Here is a 7,997-nt window from a genome sequence, read left to right on the forward strand (position 1 = left end):
GGTGAGTAAAAGATGACCACGAAAACGTCATTGGTCACATGGTGTGGTGGCCATATTGGATTAAGGAAAATATTGAATAATTATATCTCTGAAACCGCTCACCCTAACGATGCAAAATTTTACAAATGTCATCTAACACCACTGTTGCATATAGTTTGAAAATGATGGTCGTAGGTCACATGGTTTGGCAGCCATCTTGGATGGAAAAATGAACCTTATCCGATCAACACGAAACTTCACAAACGTGATCCCTTACCCATACATATGCAAAGTGTACATTTTTAAAGGTCATATGTCGTGTGGTGTGGCAGCCATATTAGCTTGAAAGTCGATAATCTTAAAAATCCCTTCTCTGAAACTGCTTCACCGATCAATGTGAAACCTGTCCTGTCTGATTAAAATGTGATACTTGAAATCGGCTGAAGGGATTTAAATCAAGCTTGTTTATTTTTAGGACTGAACGAGGGCATCTACCCATTGTGGGACTATGCGGAGGCATATTGGCGACAGTCGCATTGCTCTAGTTTTTTTTTTTTTTTTTTTACTATTTTTGGGTAATAAAATCGGTAGGCTGTTCAAGTATTGTATGCAAAAAGTGGTAGAGTTGGCAAGTAGGCAATTTATCCTTTTTTTTTTTACAGGTAATACAATATTAGTGTTATTCGAAGCAATGCCTCACCAGAATTTATAGTGTACTTTATTAGATAACGTGTTGAGGGGAGACGCATTATTTGTACATATTTTGTCATCTCCACAAACCCACTACATCCCCAGGCTGATGGTCCCAAGTTATCGGCGTCCCCCGTACGTGCTGCCCGCTCAGTGCTTCTGGCTGCATCTCACTTCGCATTGTGCTGGCTCCTCCACCTGGCATTGCGCGCAGCCTCGCTACTCAGTGCCGACACAGACACACTCGCCGCTGAGATCGCCACATACTTTGCTGCTTCATACACAGCTGTGAGTCCTTTCGTGTTCCTGCATGGCTTGCGCAGACTACCACGAGTTCCATGCATTCACAAATGTGTAACGGATTAACAGGTACTTCGAGCCACCTGAAAAATGCCTTAGGTTTCAATAAATTGGTTTTTATACACCAAGTTATACCAAGTCTAGGCTTATGGAATAATGAGGTGACAGGGGGGAGAAGGGAACGCACTAAAATTGGGGCACTAGAGACATCACGGATAGGCTACAAGAGGATTGACAAACAAGAGGAATGGGAAGGGAATATAGCAACCTGCAGGTAGATAGATATAGGGAGAGGTAGGTGGAGGGTGTTTCTTTCTCTCATATGCATCACAAGGCTACCAGTAGTATCATTGCTCAGGAGTGCAGCTGTATTGCTAATGCAGTGCCCCATTTAGTTTAGGGCAGGTATTTTCGGAATTTGACCCGAATGCCAGTGCAAATCCCTCATTATTTGTCAAAACACACCGGGGAATCTTCAATTTCTACAAGCTGTTAGCAGTAGGATCTGTACCTTAATATTCATCCAGGGTTCACCACAGGGACAGCACACTTTTTGATGCACCCTGCAGCACCAATCAGACAGCTTAGTCAGGTAGACCGTTCAAAGGTCTCTTTTGAAACAACCCGTAAATAAAAGTACATGGAAGGAGCACACAAACAACAGTAGCAATAACTACATATCATTAAAAAATCCTTATTTCACGTCTTTCACTTCATTTTAATCCTCATCGACACTCACAGATAGACGTACAATATGTTTGAAGTACAACATTCTATCCTTTGATTAACCAGTCGGCAAAGCGACGAGACAGGCCTATTGGTAAAAAAAATAGAATAAAAAACATTCTGTGACTTCTGGAATGAATGGAGACAACCACAACAAAAATATTGTGACGGGTGAACTTGAAGTACCACCCACTGCAACACTGTGACATCATCCAACATTTGAGAAAAGTCTAATTTCGATTGGACCGAACGTATTAACTCTTAGATGCAGACGTCAAAAATCCTACATAAACGCAGCCATTGGTCCTCGGAGGCCCAACGGATGTATTCGTGTAATGTTTTTTTTTTTAATAGATTTTTTTTTCTTTCATATCCTTTTTCAATCCAAGTCGATGCTCATGGATGTGTATTTGCTCAGAAAATGTGAATCATTGATCCTATTAGTTGGAAGAAGCCCATACAAGTAATGAATTTATTTATTTTTTTATTTTTTTGCAAAAAAAATTTTGTTCTTGGTTTTTCAACTTTTTTTTCTCTAAAAAGTTGAGGCTCATGGAGGAGTATTTGCTCAAAAAATATGATTCAATGATCCTTTTATTTCGAATGTATATGACCACAACTGTCAAAAAATCCTACACCAATGCAGCCATTGGGCCTCGGAGGCCCCACAAATGTTCCCACTAACCTGAATGAAATTTTCATATTTTTGTCACTGAATTATTTGTAACCAAGTTATAGGAGCATATAATGAGGCTCATATGATTCAATGATCCTTTTATTTCGAATGTATATGACCACAACTGTCAAAAAATCCTACACCAATGCAGCCATTGGGCCTCGGAGGCCCCACAAATGTTCCCACTAACCTGAATGAAATTTTCATATTTTTGTCACTGAATTATTTGTAACCAAGTTATAGGAGCATATAATGAGGCTCATATCAAGAAAATAATGATATAGCATAGTAGCACAACAACATTTATGCGGGGCCTCTAAGGCCCCAGGCCTGCATTCGTGTAGGTTTTTTGTGTTACAAGTGAAGAATGAAATTTTCCCACGAGCCTGAATGAATTTTTTTTTTATGTCACTGAATTTTGTGTAACAACATGAAAGTCGGTGAAAGTGAGCCTCATTCCAAAAAAAAATTGTACAGCATAGTTTTTGCAACAACAAAAAAACCTTGTGGGCCTCCGAGGCCCAATCACTGCATCCAAGGGTTAAAGGTTGAAAGTAAATTTAGATGGGAGAAGTGAGGAACCAAGGAGTTGAGGTGTGCAGTCAGCCTGGATTTTGAAACTTTAATTAGGAGGGGTTACTGGAAGAATACGTGCATCCTGGTGTTGCTGGGGAGGGTTGGAGAAGTGAGAGCAGTGGCAGCAATGGTGGCGAAAAGGCGGTAAAAAACAGAGACCAACGACCTGCACGTGATGTCAAAGCAAGAGACGTTGTGCTCCTGCCTCATTCCAGGAGATTCCAATAATGTCAAGGGCTTTAGATTCCACAGAATCCAGGAGAGATAGATGTGATGTTGGGGTGGCAGCCCATAGGGGAGAGCAGTACCCCCATTGAGCTATGGATAAAGGCCTTATGAACTGTGAACAGCTCTGATTTTCCAAGGAAAGACTTTGATCGATGCAGGATGCACAGTCTTTAGTTGGCTTTGAAAGCCAGTTTTGGTATGTGATCGGCACAGGAAAGGTCATGGTTGTTGGTGAAGCCTAAAAGTTCGAGAGACCGAACCTCCTCCAGTAGTTAACCAGGGAAATAGACTGGTAGGTTAGCTTGATGATCGTTCCAGAGTGACAGTGACGGCGAAATCTTTCAGGATTGAAGGACATGTTACATTTATCAGACCAGCATCTAATCTATTCCAGATTAGCAGAGAGTGACACAGCTGCAGTCTGCCGAGCTGTGGGGTACTGTATAACACAATGTGGAGTAGTCTGCAAAAAAAAAATGGAGGGTTTTCCAGAGCATCGGTGAAGTCATTTATAGATGAGGAACAACGCTGGGCCCAACACATTTCCGTGGGGAACTCCATCCTTCACTGGAAGGGAGGAGAGGGTTTCATTGAAAGCAACAAGTTGACTGCATGAGTGTAGGAAGTCAGAAATTCAGGAATTAAGGTAGCCTTGAATAGCACAAGCAGAGAGCTTGGAAAGCAAAGCAGGATGCCAGACTGTCAAATGCCTGAGATATGTCCAAGGAGAGTCCTGTGTCCTGTCCTCATGATTGAGATTTTGGACCTCCAACCATTCCTCGGAGAGGAGCAGCAGCATATTCAGAATCGAGTGACCGGGATGGAATTGATCATCAGAGATCTGGCTGTTTGAAAAGAGGAAATGCTTGACATGAGCAGCAATGATGGATTCCATGACTTTCCTTGCAATTGGAAGCACTAGTTTATAGGAACTGTTTTTCACACTTCTTGTAGACGGGAGTGATGTTTGCTGACTTCCAGGCCAATGTCATGACTCCTAGAGAGGGATTTTCATGGTGAAGGTTCAAACTGTCACTGAAAGCCATGATGGTGCAATGTGCAGCCGTAAAAACGGTATTTGAGTAGCAAGGAGCTTGAACAAGATCGATGAATGGTTGTGATTGACTGAGATTGGGGAGGCAAAGATTAAAGAGTGATGGTCAGGATTAGAAAGTGGGAAGAAGAAAGAAAAAAAAGATATATGGCAGGGAACATAATGGTGCAGCTTCGGAATGCAGCCCTTGCCCTTCCCAGGGGGCATCTAAACCTGAGGCCTTTCAGCTCTGCTGTGCAGGAGGCAGGTCATTGCCCAGAGACATCCCCAGGATCGAAGCTGTGTTGGCACCGTCTCTGGGAGACTATCAGCTCCCACTTGTGGCTGAGAACACCGGGTGTGTCCGGCAGGCATGATCAACTGATCCCTGCAATCCCTTCGCTAGTTCTTACTTTCCACTACATCCTCCTTCATCGTTACTGATTCTGTTTGAGTGTCCCAAATCTTGTTTTCCTTGCAATTTATTTTATTTACTTCTTTGATGAATTCCTATATGCCCTTAGTAAATGTTAGCGGTATATTAATTAGGCATTGTTGCACTTGTTGTTTATTGAAAGTGCAGGTATTGTATATTTCTCATTTCCCCACATGATGATTATTAAACTTTAATTATAAACCAGGTGTTGCTTCCTGACACGTATACGGGCACATTTAATAATTACAACTTGGTCATTCAATCAGTAAAAACTTGCAGAGCTCTGTAAACCAGGGCATGGTCACTTGAGAGACTGTGGGGTTGTGATATTTTAAAAATTGATCTTTAATGTACCTACAAAATGACGAATCTTTTAATTTTGATAGAAGTATTAAGTTGGTTCGCAAAATGTAAAGCATTAAAAACTCTAATTTTGCATCAAAGTTTTTCTTTTAAAAAAAATTATTGCCTGATCCAACATCTCGGGCCTTATCAGTAACCAAATTAGCATCCTTACCAAATGTCCACCTCTGTAATATACATCTCTCCTTAAAAGAATGATAATCTATTTCTCATATTTATGAAATTCTCAATATGATGTTCAATCATGGTTAAACACACAAGTCTATTAGAGGTTAGACCGAACCATTTGTTTGAAATAAAATTAATTCACCAGCATCGTAAGCTTCATTTACCCCTTTATTTATCAACACTACCTTTTCAAAACAAAACATTCCTCATTCAACTTTTGCAATCTTCGATTCATTTCTATTACATCTGGAACCTCCATCTTAATTCTTACATCTTTCAGTACAAACCGTTCAAATAACTTTCCTAAATTCTCATGAACACACTTCACTCGTCAACTTAACAACTAATCTCTTTCCCTTTTATTCATCTCCAGTGCAACTTCCTTCCTGAGATCATAGTCAGGTTCACTATGTTAACAAATATAATTTCGTTCAAAATTTTGGTAGATTAGCAAAACTATACATTTTTGGAATATTCAGAGCATGAGGAATCCAAAAATTAATGTTTACATTTGCGTAGACACCTTTGCGAAAATGACACTCAGGACAGTGATGAAGATCTGTAAAAGCATATTCCTGAACGGTATAGACCTCGTAGATCCTGTGTATAGGACTTATAGTTCAATCTGATACTACCTATAACTTCCTATAACAACCTATAACTTCAAAGGACTTGCAATATCATGTATTATGTAATACAGTTATATCACAAATATAAAGACAATGGTTTTCAATTACCTTTGTTTGTTGCTTTTCTATAATCCTGAGCACTATTTTGAGTCCTTTATTGGATTCCTTGACCCAGAAAACATAGGATTAGCATATTTAATTAAGTCTCGAGGTTGACTAGAAGCCGAGATCGCGCAAAATATGTATTTTATGGCGGCCATTTTCAAAATCCAAAATGGCGGCCATGCAGGTGTCTGTGCAAATGCCAACATTGATTTTCATTCTCCATGCTCTGAAGATTCCAAAAATGTACAGGTTTGCTAATCCCAAAATTTTGAAAGAAATTATATTTGTTAACATAGTGAACCTGACTATCTTCATCACTGTCCTGAGTGTCATTTTCGCAAAGGTGTCTACGCAAATGTAAACATTAATTTTTGGATTCCTCATGCTCTGAATATTCCAAAAATGTATAGTTTTGCTAATCTACCAAAATTTTGAACGAAATTATATTTGTTAACATAGTGAACCTGACTAATATAGCCCTCATCGAGGCCAGGCCTAAAATAAAAGAGAAGAAAAGTGTTTGATGAAAAGTGTATGTTTGTTTGCGAGAAAGAGAGATTGAAGCTAGCCCGGTAGCTATAGTTTGAGACAAAGTAAGACCAGCAATCCTGACACGGAGAGTGCAAGATGGTTCCTGGCACCACTTTAACGCTCCTAAATCAGAACGGTAGTACTACCCTGGGTGGTTGCTGTCTACAACCTACTACCTAAAAAAATGTACAGCCTACTATCTGTACATCTACCTCATTATTTATCATTGCTGCCTTCTCAGCTCTTTCTTTCTCCCTCATCAACTCGTGTTTGAAGTCCAACTTATTTATGAACAAAAATAGATTCTGTTTGAGTGTCCTTCTCTATGCCCCACCTTCTGACAATATTTACCCTGCGCTTGTGAAGCAGGGTTAGGCATTCGGATGCGTACATACGTACGTGTAGCGTACGCGCTTGCATTTTAAAAAAAAAATTCTCAGCAACCGTTTGTTGTTGTTGTACCATAGGAGCACCTCCGTCTGGAGAATTTTTTTATTCATAATTATGAATAAATTACGTCATCAGTCACGTGGCACTGACACCATCTTGGAAAATTGTTAAACCTCTATCTCCAAAACAGCTCAATGGAAAAAAATTGAAACAAGGCTCATTGTGAAGTACTCCCTATGGGGAATAGGATATGTTAATGATGTCATCGGTGCCTCTGTTTATGACATCATAATTCGACAAGTATAATGCTTCATCCGATCAGTATGAAAAAAAAAAATTCTCTAACTGTTAGCCCGATGGACACTAAATCTTAACCAGAGAAGTGCCTCCTGAAGAATATTTTAATAATTATGACGTCATAGGTCACGTGGTACAGGTGCCATATTGTTAAAAAAAAAAACTGCACCTCTATCTCCAAAAACTGCTCCATGGAAATTTTTTTAAGCGTGGCTCATAAAGAATTCCATATGGGGAATAGGTGTTATGTCTTTGGTGCCTTAATTATGACGTTATAATTCGACAGGGACAACGCTTAGTTTGATCAGTTTGAAATTTATTGAGCGTGATCTACACAACAATTATATTAGAGAAAATAAATTTATGATGTCATCGCTCACGTGGTCTGGCAGCCATATTGGATCAAAGAAAAAAAAAAAAAAAAAAAAAACCTTCCAAAACAGATGGGTTGGTTCGCACCAAGTTCAATGCACAGGGTAATTATTCGATGAATACCATCTAGTATTTTGATCTTTTCCAATTTCATGTATTGCTCTCCACCTAAATAATCTTCTGAAAGCGTTTTTACTTTTCATCCATGCTCTGCTTTTAATTATGCTGCCTTTTTAAAAAAAAAATTGTCCCTTTCATTAGAGAGACATCCACACTCATCCTAAGGAGAACTGCTCATTTCTAAGCTTTAACACTTAACAACAGCAGTTAATTTGTGAATGTCAGGATTACACTTGTGAGGCTGATCATGCCTGTAGTTCAAAATTTTCATAAGAACAGCATTGATATTACAAAAAAATAATTAAAATCCCCATCATTACTACATACTGCCGCATCCCCAAAAGAACAATAAAAACATTGAATGAAAGATGAAACGAA

Source organism: Myxine glutinosa, chromosome 2, assembly GCF_964187855.1.
Source record: "Myxine glutinosa chromosome 2, kmMyxGlut1.1, whole genome shotgun sequence".
NCBI classification, from domain to species: domain Eukaryota; kingdom Metazoa; phylum Chordata; class Myxini; order Myxiniformes; family Myxinidae; genus Myxine; species Myxine glutinosa.